We start from the raw sequence: 14,302 nt of genomic DNA, 5'->3' as shown, positions 1-14,302 counted from the left end.
CACCGCCCCCTCTTCCTCCGAGGGCTATACACCCAGACCAGTTCCCCGGCCTGGAAATGCCTCCCCTTAGCCCGCACATCATAGTTCCTTTTTTGTCTCATGCCCGCCTTTTCCAGCTGACCCCAGGCAAAGTTGTGGGCGGACTCCATTCGATCCTGGAGTCTCCTGGCATACTCCCTCCCCGGGGGAACGGGGGGAGTGTCAGGGGGCTTGCCAAATGCCACCTCCGTCGGCGTCCGGAGCTCCCGGCCCAGCATGAGCAGTGCTGGCGTGCAGGAGGTGGACTCCTGTACAGCGGATCGGTATGCCATGAGAACGAGGGGGAGGTGCGTGTCCCAGTCTCGCTGGTGCTCTGCTGTGAGAATGGCTAGCTGCTTGCCCAGAGTCCTATTGAACCTTTCCACTAACCCGTCACTTTGTGGGTGCAGAGCAGTGGTTCGGGTCTTCTTGGTGCCTAGCTGCTCGCACATGGTGGCAAAGACATGTGACTCGAAATTTATCCCTTGATCGCTGTGGAGGGTTTCCGCTGCGCCAAACCGACTGAACATGCCCTCCACCAGTGCATCAACCACAGTCTTGGCCTCCTGATCCGGCAACGCATATGCCTCCGGCCATTTGGTGAAATAGTCCATGGCGACCAGCACGTAGCGATTGCCATTGTCCGTGCACGGAAACGGCCCCATAACATCCACCGCCACTCTCTCCATGGGGGCTCCCACCCCCAGCTGTTGGAGTAGTGCGTGGGACTGATCAGGTGGGCCCTTGTATGCTGCGCAGAGGTCGCAGCGGCGACAGAAATCCTCTACGTCCCTTTTAATCCGTCCCCAGTAGAACCCCTGACGGAGGCGGCGGAGAGTCTTTGTGATGCCAAAGTGCCCAGCCCCCACGGTGCCATGGGAACTTTTTAACACAGTCTCTCTCATTGCTTTGGGGACCACCACCCGCCACCTGTTCTCTCCCGTAGCCGGCTCCCTCCAGGCTCTCTGTAGAACCCCGTCCCACACCTGCAGAGCCGCAAAGTCTGCCCACAGTCCCTTTGTAGCAGTGGTGCCCCCTGCCACCTCCCCCCAGGGTGGCTTCTGACCTGACTCTACCCATTGCAAAACAAGTTTTAAATCAGGGTCCTGCTCTTGCTGCGTTCACCACTCCGCTTCTCCGATCACCTGCAGCTCCCTGCAGACCGGCCCGTCGCCCTCGTGCTCGGGGCATATTGTTTCCTCCTCCCGGAGCTCTCTCTCTCTTGCCTCCCTCTTCTCACAGTACCGACACCCCTCCAGAGCACAGGGCCGTCGGGACAGGGCGTCAGCGTTGGTGTGGCGGACGCCGGCCCTGTGCTCAACGGTGAAGTTGAAGTCTGCCAGCCTCTCCAGCCAGCGGCACACTTGCCCCTCCGGCTCTCGAAAGGACGTCAGCCACTGGAGAGCGGAGTGGTCAGTTCTGATTGTAAACGGCGGCCCACAGAGGTAGTACCTGAAGTGTTTAACTGCCTCAACAACAGCCAGAAGCTCCCGGCGGGTGACGCAGTAATTCCGCTCCACTTTGTTGAATGTGTGGCCCCACCTGAGACAGCACGGCCCCCATACCCACGTTGCTGGCATCCGTGTCCAGGACAAACGTCAGGGAGGGGTCTGGGGGTCGAAGCACAGGTGCTTCTGTTAGTCCTTTTTTTTGGAGGTCAAACGCCTGCTGACACTCAGGCGTCCAGGTGAAGTCAGCGCCTTTCTCCTTCAGTCGAAATAGGGGCTCAGCGATGCAGGAGAACCCCCTCACAAACCTCCTGTAGTATGAGGCAAGCCCCACAAAGCTCTCGAGCTGCTCTTTGTCTGCGGGGGTGGGCCACTCTTTGACCGCCTTTATCTTCCCCTCCTGCGTGCTGATGCCCTCTCCCGTCAGTTTGTGTCCCAAGAACTCCACTTCTCTCCTCATGAAGTGGCACTTGTCGGGGTGAAGTTTCAGTCCTGCCTCGGCTATCCTCCCCAGGACCCGTCTCAGCGTCTGGAGGGCCGCCTGGAAGGAGCTGCCGTGGGCCAGTATGTCGTCCAGGTACACCACGCACTCCTCTGGAGGAATGCCAGCCAACACGCTCTCCATTAGCCTTTCAAACGTGGCTGGGGCGTTACACAGCCCGAAGCTGAGGACACGGAATTGCCACAGCCCCCTCGGTGTGCAGAAGGCTGTCTTAGGTTTAGACTCTGGGTCGAGGGGCACCTGCCAGTAGCCAGCCCGTAAGTCTAGTGAGGAGAACCAGGACGACCCAGCCACTGTGTCCAGCGCCTCATCAACATGGGGCATCGGGTAAGAGTCTTTCTTTGTCACCTTGTTCAGTGGTCTGTAGTCGACGCAGAATCTCATTTTGGGAGTGTTCTTCTTCTTTACCATCACCACTCCCGAAGCCCAGGGACTGGCAGAGGGCTCTATGATGCTCCCCGCTGCATCTCATCAATGGCGCACTCTGCAGCTTCTCTGTACGCCATGGGAAGGCGGCGGGCTGGTGATCTGATAGGCCGGGCGTCCCCTGTGTCTATTTGGTGATGCACCAAGTGAGTGCAGCCAATTTCAGCATCTGTCAGTGCAAGAATGTCCTTGAACTCATTTAGCAACTGCCACAGCTCCTCTCGCTGTTCCGGCTCCAAGTGGCCACCGTTCCCATATGCCCTTCACAACTGCTAGCCTGTCAGCCTCTTCCTCCATGTTAGGCTGCGCCAGGGGGAGGGGGCTGCTGATGGCGACAGGGGCGTACTGCCAGCAGGGGAGGGAGCTGCCTGTCAGGGGCAATGGGCATGGGGGGTGAGCGTTCAGCCGTCGAGTGGGCAGGGGAATATCTCAGGCAGGTATTCCGGGAGCGGGAGCTACCGTGACTGTCCAGGGGGCTTGCAGAATTAAACTGTGTCTCTGCTGCCCTCACTGCCAGTGGCGCTGACCTCGGAGGAAGTGGGGGGGATATCATCTCAACAGTGGGGCCCCCAGGGAAACTCAATGTGTTCTCCCCCAGGTCCAGCAGGCATCGGGCAAACTTCAAAAAGTCTAGCCCCAATATGCAGGGGTCCTGCACCTCTGCCACCCACACCCGGAACTCCACCGACAGGCCCCCCACTGTTATGACCACCTTTCCCTTCCCCAACATGGGGGCTAGCTCACCAGTTACTGTCCTCAGCTGCACCGACGTCTGCTCCAGCTGTGTCCCCACCGGGACCACGTCGGGCCTCATCAGCGTCGCAGTCGAACCCGTGTCCACCAGGGCAGAACACGGCGCCCCAGCCAGGGTGACGGGAACATAGCAAAAATTGCCTGCATGCGTCCAGCCCACTACCATGACTGATTCAGTGTCAACGTCTGCTTCTGGGGGGAGTAGAGCCCCACCCCCCCGGCTGTGCTGATTGGCTCCCTCCGCTGGAGGCAAAGCAGCATGGGACATGGCGCCAGGGATCCGCTCCGCCCCATCTACACGGACCCCCTGCCGTTTCCCTGCCTCTCCTGGCGATTGCGGCAGTCCCTGCGGAGATGCCCGGGTTGGCCACACCCCCAGCAGCGCATGGGCCCCGGTGAATGAGCCGCACCTCCTTGTGGTTGCAATGTTACGGCACGCACCAGCTCTGTCATCCGCTCCATCATTGCGCCCACCCACTCTGGCTCCCTTGGGCCGCTCTCCCTCGCAACCCTCACCGTAGGAGGGGCCTCCCTCACGCCCTCCTGTGTGGTCTCGCCCCGCAGGTCTTCTCTCTCCAGCGCCAGCTTCAAGGCCCCCTGCAGCGTGCTCGGGTGCCGTAGCTGAACCCGCTGACGCAGGTCTCGCGGCTCGATGGCGCGGACAAACTGATCCCTGGCGTACTCACTCAACACAGCGGGGGGCATGTGGCCGTATGCCCGTCTCGTGAGTGTCTCAATGTCAGTTGCCAGTGCACGAAGGGACTCACCGGGCCATCTGTGCCGGTTACATAGCTCTGTGACCACGATGCTTTTATTGTCACATCGACCGAAACGCCTCTGCAGCGCCCCCACTACAGCTCCATAGTCTCTCAGCTCTTCCGGTCCCAGTGCACTCAAACATGCCAGGGCATCATCCGTGAGGGACAAAACGAGACGGGCAGCCTTTTTTTTATTGTCCATTGGCCAGCCATTCAGTTCGGCTGCCAGCTCAAATTGCCTCCAGACTGCCTTTACCCGAATATTTCAGCGCCTGGTCTGCTCTCCATCCGCCGTGTGCACCTCCACATGGTGCCACGCTCTGCATGTCATTCCTACCGGACGCCGCCGGGTGGAGTACCAGCGCCGCCGTCGCGTGGCCGTCACTCTCCCGTCCTCCGAGATTGCCAACCCCGACTTCGGCAAAGACCTGCATTCTTTCCAGGTCTGGAAGTCCACTTGACAGACCTTCATCCTCCCTCTTTTGCACTTTCCGATCTATCTGTCATGTTTAATGCTTAATTTATCTACAATATAACAGAGTGATTCTATTTCAAGTTGTCTGACCCTGAATATTGCTAAATTCAGTTAGGTAGCATTAGCTTATCGCTATCTAGCTAATGTTAGCTAAAATAACATTCAACATTAGTGTCTTTTGGGAGCTCAGGGAGGCTCGATTCTAATCCTTAGCTTTTCCTATTTGCTTTGAAATTAATTTATCCCAAATACATAGTGACTATTTCATAGGGATTCAATATTTTACATTTACATTTAGTAATTTAGCTGATGCGTTTATCCAAAGGAGTCAACAGGAAGGGTACAACTCTTTCAGCTAAGTAACAGGGTTCATCAAACAGTGTTGAACTTGGGTGCTACAGTCTTCAGTGCATAGTAGTAAAGACATATTAGCATAGTAGGTAGTAATATAGGCAAGGAAGATTCTTTAGAATAAGAATAATCCAATTTCACGCGGTTGTAGTTGAGACTTTGGATGCAAAAACCTTGTTGTTCACTCCTATTTAAATTAAGGGGAGTAGCCATTTGAATGAATAACACCGGCACCATTTTGACTGGCAATGACCAATCATCAACTGACAAATGCCATTGTGTACGCATGGGGGTTGGCTACAATTTGAGTGATTGTTCTACCAATTGAAAGTATCATCTGTGACTTTGGCTGTTTGTGAGGGAAGTGGAAAATGTAAGGAGTCGAAATTGTGTTCCGAATACCATTGTGGGCAGAGGTCCCGTTTGAATATGTTAGGGCAGAACGTTTGACTTCCCTATTGCTAGTTATCCTAGGCCCACCGATAACCTTATTACAAGTAGTCTCAGGTCAACACGATTTATTCTTTTCCCACAGGGTATCAAATAACTTTGAGGGCCTCACACAAGGACACACAAAGTTACCGGGAAATGTACTGCCCTGAAACCCATCTATTTTGGGGAAAACACTGGTTTCTGCCCTCTCGTAGCCTTTCCTTAGTGCTTCCTGTGACACATAATGTTAAATCCACCCATCCTTGCCAAGAAAGTGGCTCTGTAATCGATATAGGCACTCTTTCTTGTCCTCACTGTTCCTATAGTTTTGTTTTTAATTTGTGACTGATGATTTGATCTAAATTATTTTATTCTACTTTTTTATCTGGTTTCACTGTTTTATAACTGCTGTCTGTTGTTGTTGTTGTCATTTATTTCTGATTTTGTTTTTGTTTTTATATACTAAGCTGTAGTGTAAAGCACCCTGTGCATTCGTGCTGTGAAGGGTGCTATATAAATAAAAGTCATTCATTCATTCATTCATATAAATCGATAAAGATAAACACTGCTGGCCAGTAGTAGGCTAGTCATACTGTCTCTTTTTATATAATACAATAATAATACAATACTCTGTACATACATCTGATTAGCACTGCACTCAGTAGTACTAATTTGTATATATTGTACCCAGTTTAATCACCTGTACATTGTATATTACTGTTGCACTATTGCTACATTTGCACTCTGGTTGGATGGACAACTTTTTGTTGTGCTGTACTTGTGCTGTATGATGACAATACATTTTAATCTAATAATAATAATAATTCATTACATTTATATAGCGCTTTTCTAGACACTCCCCACAATCTAGGGTGGAAATTGCCTCCTTCACCACCATTTTAATCTAATGTAATCTAATCTAAATTCACATTTTCACAGGGACAGTAGTGGTCGCTAGTTTACCTGTAGACGACTAATAATAATAATGATAATGACTTGGATTTATATAGCGCTCTTCACTGACCCAGAGCGCTTCACAGAGTCCATTATTCGTTCATACACAGTCATACCGGTGGTGGTAAGCTACAATTGCAGCCACAGCTGCCCTGAGGCAGACTCACAGAAGACTGTTGATAGATGCAGATTTTCGACATGTTCTACTAAAGTGAAATATCCCTTTAAGGCTGATACCCTCAGGGCATGTAGATCTTGGTGAAATCAGATTGTGGCGTTAGGAACACTCACCACATCAACCACCATGAAATATATTTATCGCCCTGGTCTGGTTAAGATGATGACCTTCTAAGCACTCTGAACTGACTGCTTCCAGACAGCCCACAGACGCCTCAATCATCAACAGACTCAGCTTCAGGCCATCAGAACACTGAACACTGATCTCTCCACACACAAGCACACATGAACACACACACATGAACACACACACACACACACACACACACACACACACACACACACACACACACACACACACACACACACACACACACACACACACACACACACACACACACACACGCACGCACGCACACACACACACACACACACACACACACACACACACACACACACACACACACACACACACACACACACACACACACACTTGCACTCTCTCACACACAAACACACTACAAAAAAGGTCACGTTAAAATACATAACTGTCTATTGTATATTATTGCAGATAGTGTGTTACAATGCTTCTTAGCTTAGCACTGTATTGTATTTTATTCTTATTACTTTATCATGTCTATTTTATTATCTATTCTATGTTATTATTGTATTTTTGCACAATCAAGGCGGGCATGGCCCCCTTCATTTCACTACATGTCTGGATGTGTATGTGACAAATACATCTCTTGAAATCTTGACATCTTGAAATCATATCCCCAAAACCCCAGCAGCAGTCCTCGCAGCGCTCCGACACAGATACGGTACGAGAAGTATCGGGAACACGTCACCACATCACACACCGATGCTCCAAGAACGATCACATAATATTTGTCCCGAATCATAACAAGCCTGCTCCACGCACAACTCGTGTTGTGAATTCCACTCTGCTCCTCATAGGTTGGAATGCAGCGAGGTCCGCCATGTGTGTTTTGTTATTATTATGATGTGCAGACTGTGTGTAAGCAGCTGTCCATTTCAGAAGTGGGGGGGGGGGGGGGGGGGGGGGGGGGGGGGGGGCGCGGGGCCAAGTTTCCACTCAGGGCAGGCAGGCACATCCGTCCAGAGTGTCTTACGCACAGGGGTGTAAAGTACTTGAGTAATTGTACTTTGTTACAGTACTGTTTTTGAGGATTTGTACTTTACTCAAGCATTTTTAGGTTTGTATACTTGTACTTTTACTCAATTACATTTCAGAGAAAAAAAACATACTTTTTACTCCTTACATTTAAAATGCAGACATACAAAGTACAAATCTCACAGGTCCAACCATTTTAATTAGTATATTTGTTTCTCTGGCCGAACTAATGTTAACGTTATTAATCCTGTGGCCGCTCTTTATTTAAAAACAGCCAATCAAATCCCCATCAATGGAAAATTAACCCGCCCATACCCGTGCTGATTGGTCCTTGTGCAAGACTAGAAAGCAGGGATCTTTGATTAAACACCTGCTATCAGAAGAATAGACAGTTAGAAAAAAAGTTTTTACTTTTACTTTTTAGTAAGTAAGTACATTTAAAAGTAGAACCTTATTGACTTTTTAGCTAGATACTCTGACTTTTACTTGAGTACGATTTTGAGACGGTACCCATACTTTCACTTAAGTATCATTTCCGGGTACTTTTTACACCCCTGCTTACGCACAAGGTGCTTCCCGGCACTCTGGTGCAGAGTTCTGTCCTCTGATGTAACAGAATCTGTCCTCTGGTTCCAGACAGAGAAGGTACTACTTGCGCACCATGTTCGAAAGGAACAATATTGTACGTGTGCCAGGATTTCACATGATTAATTATGTCGATAATTGTTTGTGCAACGTCTTAGGTTTTTTCCATGTGAGAACATTCCGTTTGCGTAAAGAAAAAAGACAACTTGTGTAACGATGAATGAAAGGGTCTGAAACTGTTTATTTCACATCTATTTCAGGCACAAACCATAATGAACTCAGAGTAAACACTAAATGCACACTGACGATCCCCCATAATGCAGATATGTACAGTGTTTGTCATTTGAAGCTGTACCCAGGCCTTCTGCATGGGAAACCAAACATCTGCTGGTCAGACAAAGAGGTTCACACCAGAAGAGCAGGAGCCTGGCTGTTCACACCATGAAGAAGAGCAGGAGCCTGGCTGTTCTCACCAGAAGAGCAGGAGCCTGGCTGTTCACACCAGAAGAGCAGGAGCCTGGCTGTTCACACCAGAAGAGCAGGCGCCTGGCTGTTCACACCAGAAGAGCAGGAGCCTGGCTGTTCACACCAGAGGAGCAGGAGCCTGGCTGTTCACACCAGAAGAGCAGGAGCCTGGCTGTTCACACCAGAAGAGCAGGAGCCTGGCTGTTCACACCAGAGGAGCAGGAGCCTGGCTGTTCACACCAGAAGAGCAGGCGCCTGGCTGTCCTCACCAGAAGAGCAGGAGCCTGGCTGTTCACACCAGAGGAGCAGGAGCCTGGCTGTTCACACCAGAAGAGCAGGAGCCTGGCTGTTCACACCAGAAGAGCAGGAGCCTGGCTGTTCACACCAGAGGAGCAGGAGCCTGGCTGTTCACACCAGAAGAGCAGGCGCCTGGCTGTCCTCACCAGAAGAGCAGGAGCGTCGGTCAACAAGGGATTCTGCTCCTCCAGGTGTGAATGTGTGTAAACCTTTTTTTTAAATAGGCATGTGTTCTACACCCTCCGCAGAGCAACGACCAGGAAGGGAAATGGCATAACGACAAAATTGGCGGATGGGATCACTCAGACAGGCAAAAACATACAAATTGAAACAAATTGAGACAAGATCAACCAGATTCAAAGTAAGATACCACCTGAAACCTCAGACACTTTGCATTTCTGTTTTATTGTGCATCATGTTTCAATTAGTATGTTTTTTCCTGATTTTCTTTTTTGAGTTTCTCATTTTGCTCCCATCCCTCAATTTAGTCGTTATGGCCATTCCAATCCTGGTTGGTGTGCTGCCCTACTGTCGGTCTGGGGAGGGTGTATAAACTACCACATGCTGCCCTACTGTCGGTCTGGGGAGGGTGTATAAACTACCACATGCTGCCCTACTGTCAGTCTGGGGAGGGTGTATAAACTACCACATGCTGCCCTACTGTCGGTCTGGGGAGGGTGTATAAACTACCACATGCTGCCCTACTGTCGGTCTGGGGAGGGTGTATAAATTACCACATGCTGCCCTACTGTCGGTCTCGGGAGGGTGTATAAATTACCACATGCTGCCCTACTGTCGGTCTGGGGAGGGTGTATAAATTACCACATGCTGCCCTACTGTCGGTCTCGGGAGGGTGTATAAACTACCACATGCTGCCCTACTGTCGGTTTGGGGAGGGTGTATAAACTACCACATGCTGCCCTACTGTCGGTTTGGGGAGGGTGTATAAACTACCACATGCTGCCCTACTCCTTCATCTTGGAGTTACGAACCGACAATTCTGCCTTCTATTGCCTATCCCGACAGAGTGAACTACCTTTTTTTTTTTCACCAAGCCCATATACAGATGAAGACCTTAAATCTTACAAAGGTTTGGATGCCTACAACCAGATGTTGTGTGGATGGATGGGTGAGCGATGCACAGTCAGCTCATCGATGACATGTCACATGTGTATTGTGAAAGCACATGTAGGTGATTCAATAACATTACTAGACTGATCTTTACATTTGAATTTTTTACACATTTTTCGATCGAAATGCTGATTGGTACTTTGGTAGTTCGTTCAGACGGAAGAGGACAGAGGAGAGGGGGTGTTTGCCTCCTTTTTTGCACTCTACTCCCTGATTTTTAATAGCTTTTGGGAATCTGAAGTACTCCAAATGTTTTTCCCGATCCGACCGATTAGTACAGCCAAAAACACGGGAATATTTTACCATTTTGAGCAACAATGCCCAGGAACAGCTGCGAGTCTGTTTGCTTTGTATAAGTTCAGTATCTCCAAAATGACCGACTTTCGGTTTGATGACGCGCCGTGAAAACACTCTATACACTCTTAACCAATGATTTTCTGAGAAATGTGAATGGGACTTCCTGTTTCCACAATGTCACACATCAGTGATGCATTTCATTGTCAAGTCAACAGATGACTCTCTGATAAAAACAGGAAACGGCACTTTCCAGCCAGCAGTGAACTCATATTCAAAGCCGTAAGATACCATCTGAAACCTCAAAAACTTTGCACTTCTGTTTGATCTTGTCTTGTCGATTTGTATGTTTTCGCCTGCCAGAGTGACTGATTGATTGACGTGTATTATGAGTAAAAAAAATAAGAACTGGACTGGATCCCCAGTCAAAACCTAGAGGTTAACACATAAAAGCGTAATGAAATTTCCAACGTGGAACATGGTGTTGGGACAAACACCAAAAGACACACGTGTCAAATAACATCACAATCAACTTATAATAATTACTCAAATACAATGATTTCCACTGCAATATGATATACCGTGCTATACAAAATAATACAAACATTAAGCTACCAGGCATAAGTCCTATACTCCATTGATATTTTATGTTTTATTTGTTAATAATATGCTGCTATTTTAAATAGTTTGTATTATTTATCTAGTGTAAAAGGTCAGGGATGTGACAAATAAACCTGAAACTTGAAAACTTGAAACATAAGTGTTATGTCATGCAAAGTTCAGAGAGACGCTTTTCTGGTCCTGCTCCGGTGATGTAACTATGCTGGTGATGTATCGAATAACCTAGGGTCCACTGGTGATGTCATACAGATGATTGAGCTTCAAAGTATTTGACCACGGGTGTTTTACCTCCTTCGTTTTCCAAACAGAATCCTGTTCACATTGTGTTTTACTAAACACTAAAACACTCACATCATGACCTGGTCTGTAGGCTGCAGGGAGCTCTCCCTGGTCCTTCTCTCCCGCAGAGAAAATACTCGGGTTTCATACTCCTCTTTTCCATTATCTCTGGTTTACACTGCATTTCTATAATAACCGAGTTTGCTAGAAATCTTCACCGTGGCTGGGGTTTTCAAACGGTTTCCTGTTTCAGTGACCTAAAATGCAATTTGCACAGGCAAAACCGCATAGAAGAACCTACACTTTCAAAAATACCTGTGTACGTGTGGACACCTGAAACTGGCAGTAAGCAAGCCTGCTTAAAACTCCTGGGCTCCCACACGGTTGTTGGGGGGGGGGGGGGGGACATTCAAAATGTAACTATTGCATTATGCTTTTTATATTTTGCGATAAACCACTAAACCAGGCAGAGGATGTGTAGTCATAGTGACACTGAATTAGGGCTACAACCAGCAGATTCCTTAACCTAAAATGAAAAGACTTACAGTAGTGTGCTGTGGTGATACTGGAATCTCAGCTTGTTTGCTGGTTTATTCAGTATTATCTCAGCAATAGGCTCTCCAGAGAGACTCTGGTCAAAGGTCACGCCAAGATAGGCGCTTCGTATCAAACAATATATGGACTCTGCTTTTCGCAGATGTAAAAACGAAGGTTATCCTATAACCCTAGTTATATGAGTAATAGCGAGCGCTCTGCTCTTTTGTGGGAAATCCCTTGTTGCCTAGGGCAACCTGAGAGAATTGAGCTACAATGCACCTGCACCTGTCTGGCCATGCCCACTATTGTCCATGCACTTAAGCGAGGGGTGTGACCGTACTTCCGCTCTTCCCTAGTCTTGACCGTTATTCAGAAGACAATTAGGGGTCCTCAGTGAGTGAGAGCAGAGCGCTCGCTATTACTCATATAACTAGGGTTATAGGATAACCTTGGTTATATTTCGTAATAGCTCTACGCTCCGGGGAGGGGCCGGGCCCCCCCACCCCCCCTCTGTAAGGAGGTTCTCTCTCCAAGGAGGAGGCTCCGCTGACGGGGGGAGGCTCCGAATAACTTCCTGAGGAGGCTCTGAAACTCCCTGAGGAGAAGGCTCCGAAGTTCTCTGAGGAGGCTCTTCCTCATAATCCCGTGGGGTCAGCTGGCATAACGGGGAGACAAACACTCCAAAAAAGGAGGTTGATCCCCAACACATTCAGTGAAAAGTTTTACACATTGCTTCAATAAAAAAACACCCTAAGAGGGTCTCTACATTGAAGGAAATGTAGTTGCATTCTTTGAGGGGGAATAGGCGTAAGAGCTGAAACAACAGAGGGAGAAAGATAAGGAGAAAAGGGAGATATGGCAACGGTGTGTATCGCGTCCCCTCGAGGTGCGTCCAGCTGCCCGTCTCTCTCTCCCTGGTGCGCTGCTACCGCCATGAGCTCGGGAAGAGAGCTCTCTCCTCCACCGTGCTCGCATCTCTTGTGGTCGGGGGGCCGAGCCCACTTGGTAGGCGGGGGCTGCCCTGTCGCTGCAAGAGCCTCACCAGACCACCAGCCCTAGCCGCTTCACCACCGATGGTGGGAGTGAGCAGAGGCTCTTGCACCACAACCGGGCGGTGCGCACCCAGCTCCGCATGCCGGTGGAGCTCACCCCCTCGCCACAAGCGTGGGATTAGGGAGCCCCCGTGGCGTATGGAGGAGGTCGTGATGGTGACCCCTGGCGTTTCCCAGGCGGTGGTGATGCCATTTTGATAAAAAATAGCAACACAAGAACCTAAACTAAAATACACTAACTATCACTGCTGACGTGTGCCTGTAGCAAAAACACTTCCGTGGTGAAAGAGGAAGAGCGGAAGTACGGTCACACCCCTCTCTCAAGTCCATGGGCGAGAGTGGGCCTGGCCAGACAGGTGCAGCTGCATTGTAGCTAAATTATTTCAGGTTGCCCTAGGCAACAAGGGATTTCCCACTAAAGAGCAGAGCGCAGAGCTATTACGAAATATAAGTTTGTTGTCAACCAGCCAGTTGTCCGACTCCTTCTTAAGTGTATCCTGAATGACCATACCTTCCTGACACAGGTAAGGCTGTGTCATCTGCATAGAGGAGTGTCTTGCACTTCACTGCACCTACCATGTCATTAACATTAACTATGCAAACCTAAGGATCTCCCAGTCGGATATGATTGAATCCACTCAGCTGAAACTTCTAGGCATACAGTCTACTGTATCAAAAGTCATTTTGTCGATCGAATAAGTGTGTGTGTGTTTGTGTGTGTTTGTGTGTGTGTGTGTGTGTGTGTGTGTGTGTGTGTGTGTGTGTGTGTGTGTGTGTGTGTGTGTGTGTGTGTGTGTGTGTGTGTGTGTGTGTGTGTGTGTATTAGTAACAGCTGCAGTGTCCCTGATAAACCTCACAGGAAGGCCATCCAGGCCAGTATGCCTTATTTGGGCTCATTGAACACGAATAAGATGGCAACTTTGTCCTCTGTGCTACAGTATTTCACACAGCGTCGAGGTCAAACGAAATAAGGGCCAACTTATTAGCTGTCATGTGGGGAGAGAATTTCCCTTTGTTTGTCCGGGTGTTTGAGTTTGAAAAAGGATGTTTGAGTGCTTGAATATGAACGATAACATCAATAGTTTCTCATTTTGGAGAAGATACAATGGTGCGATTTTGATATTGTTTGAATAGGAAGGAACCACCTTAGACTGACTGCTAGGCCCTACTCCGCCTGTCAACAGTCAAGAGACTCCTCTTAACCTAATACGCAGTGAGCTTCGTACGTATTTACATAATGTTTGATGTGGTGGCTCCAAATTCCTATTACATTTAATGTCACATGACGTGATGTCATCGGGGTTAAATTGCCGACTGTCAGCTTAAATGTTAGGGTATTTTGAGCCATATTACGTGACGTAAATAACCACAGTTTGTACGGTCTCCTCATTTCAGGGTACTGAATACGCGTGTACTCAAGTACTTATGGAAAAACAGGGCTTTTAAGGTGATGAAATTACTGCGACCAGGCAGCAGTGGTTCGGTAAAAAATTATTCAGAGTAGGCCTATATATCTGCTTAGAAATTGAAAATGTTTTTTTCTCCATGTGGTAAATACACAGGTTCCAGGAAAGTTTTGGAGTTGTATTTGGAGTGTATTTCGTGACTGTTG

This window comes from Notolepis coatsorum (assembly GCF_963971535.1).
Source record: "Notolepis coatsorum genome assembly, chromosome: 2".
Classification (NCBI taxonomy): domain Eukaryota; kingdom Metazoa; phylum Chordata; class Actinopteri; order Aulopiformes; family Paralepididae; genus Notolepis; species Notolepis coatsorum.
This window is presented reverse-complemented; position numbering follows the sequence as displayed.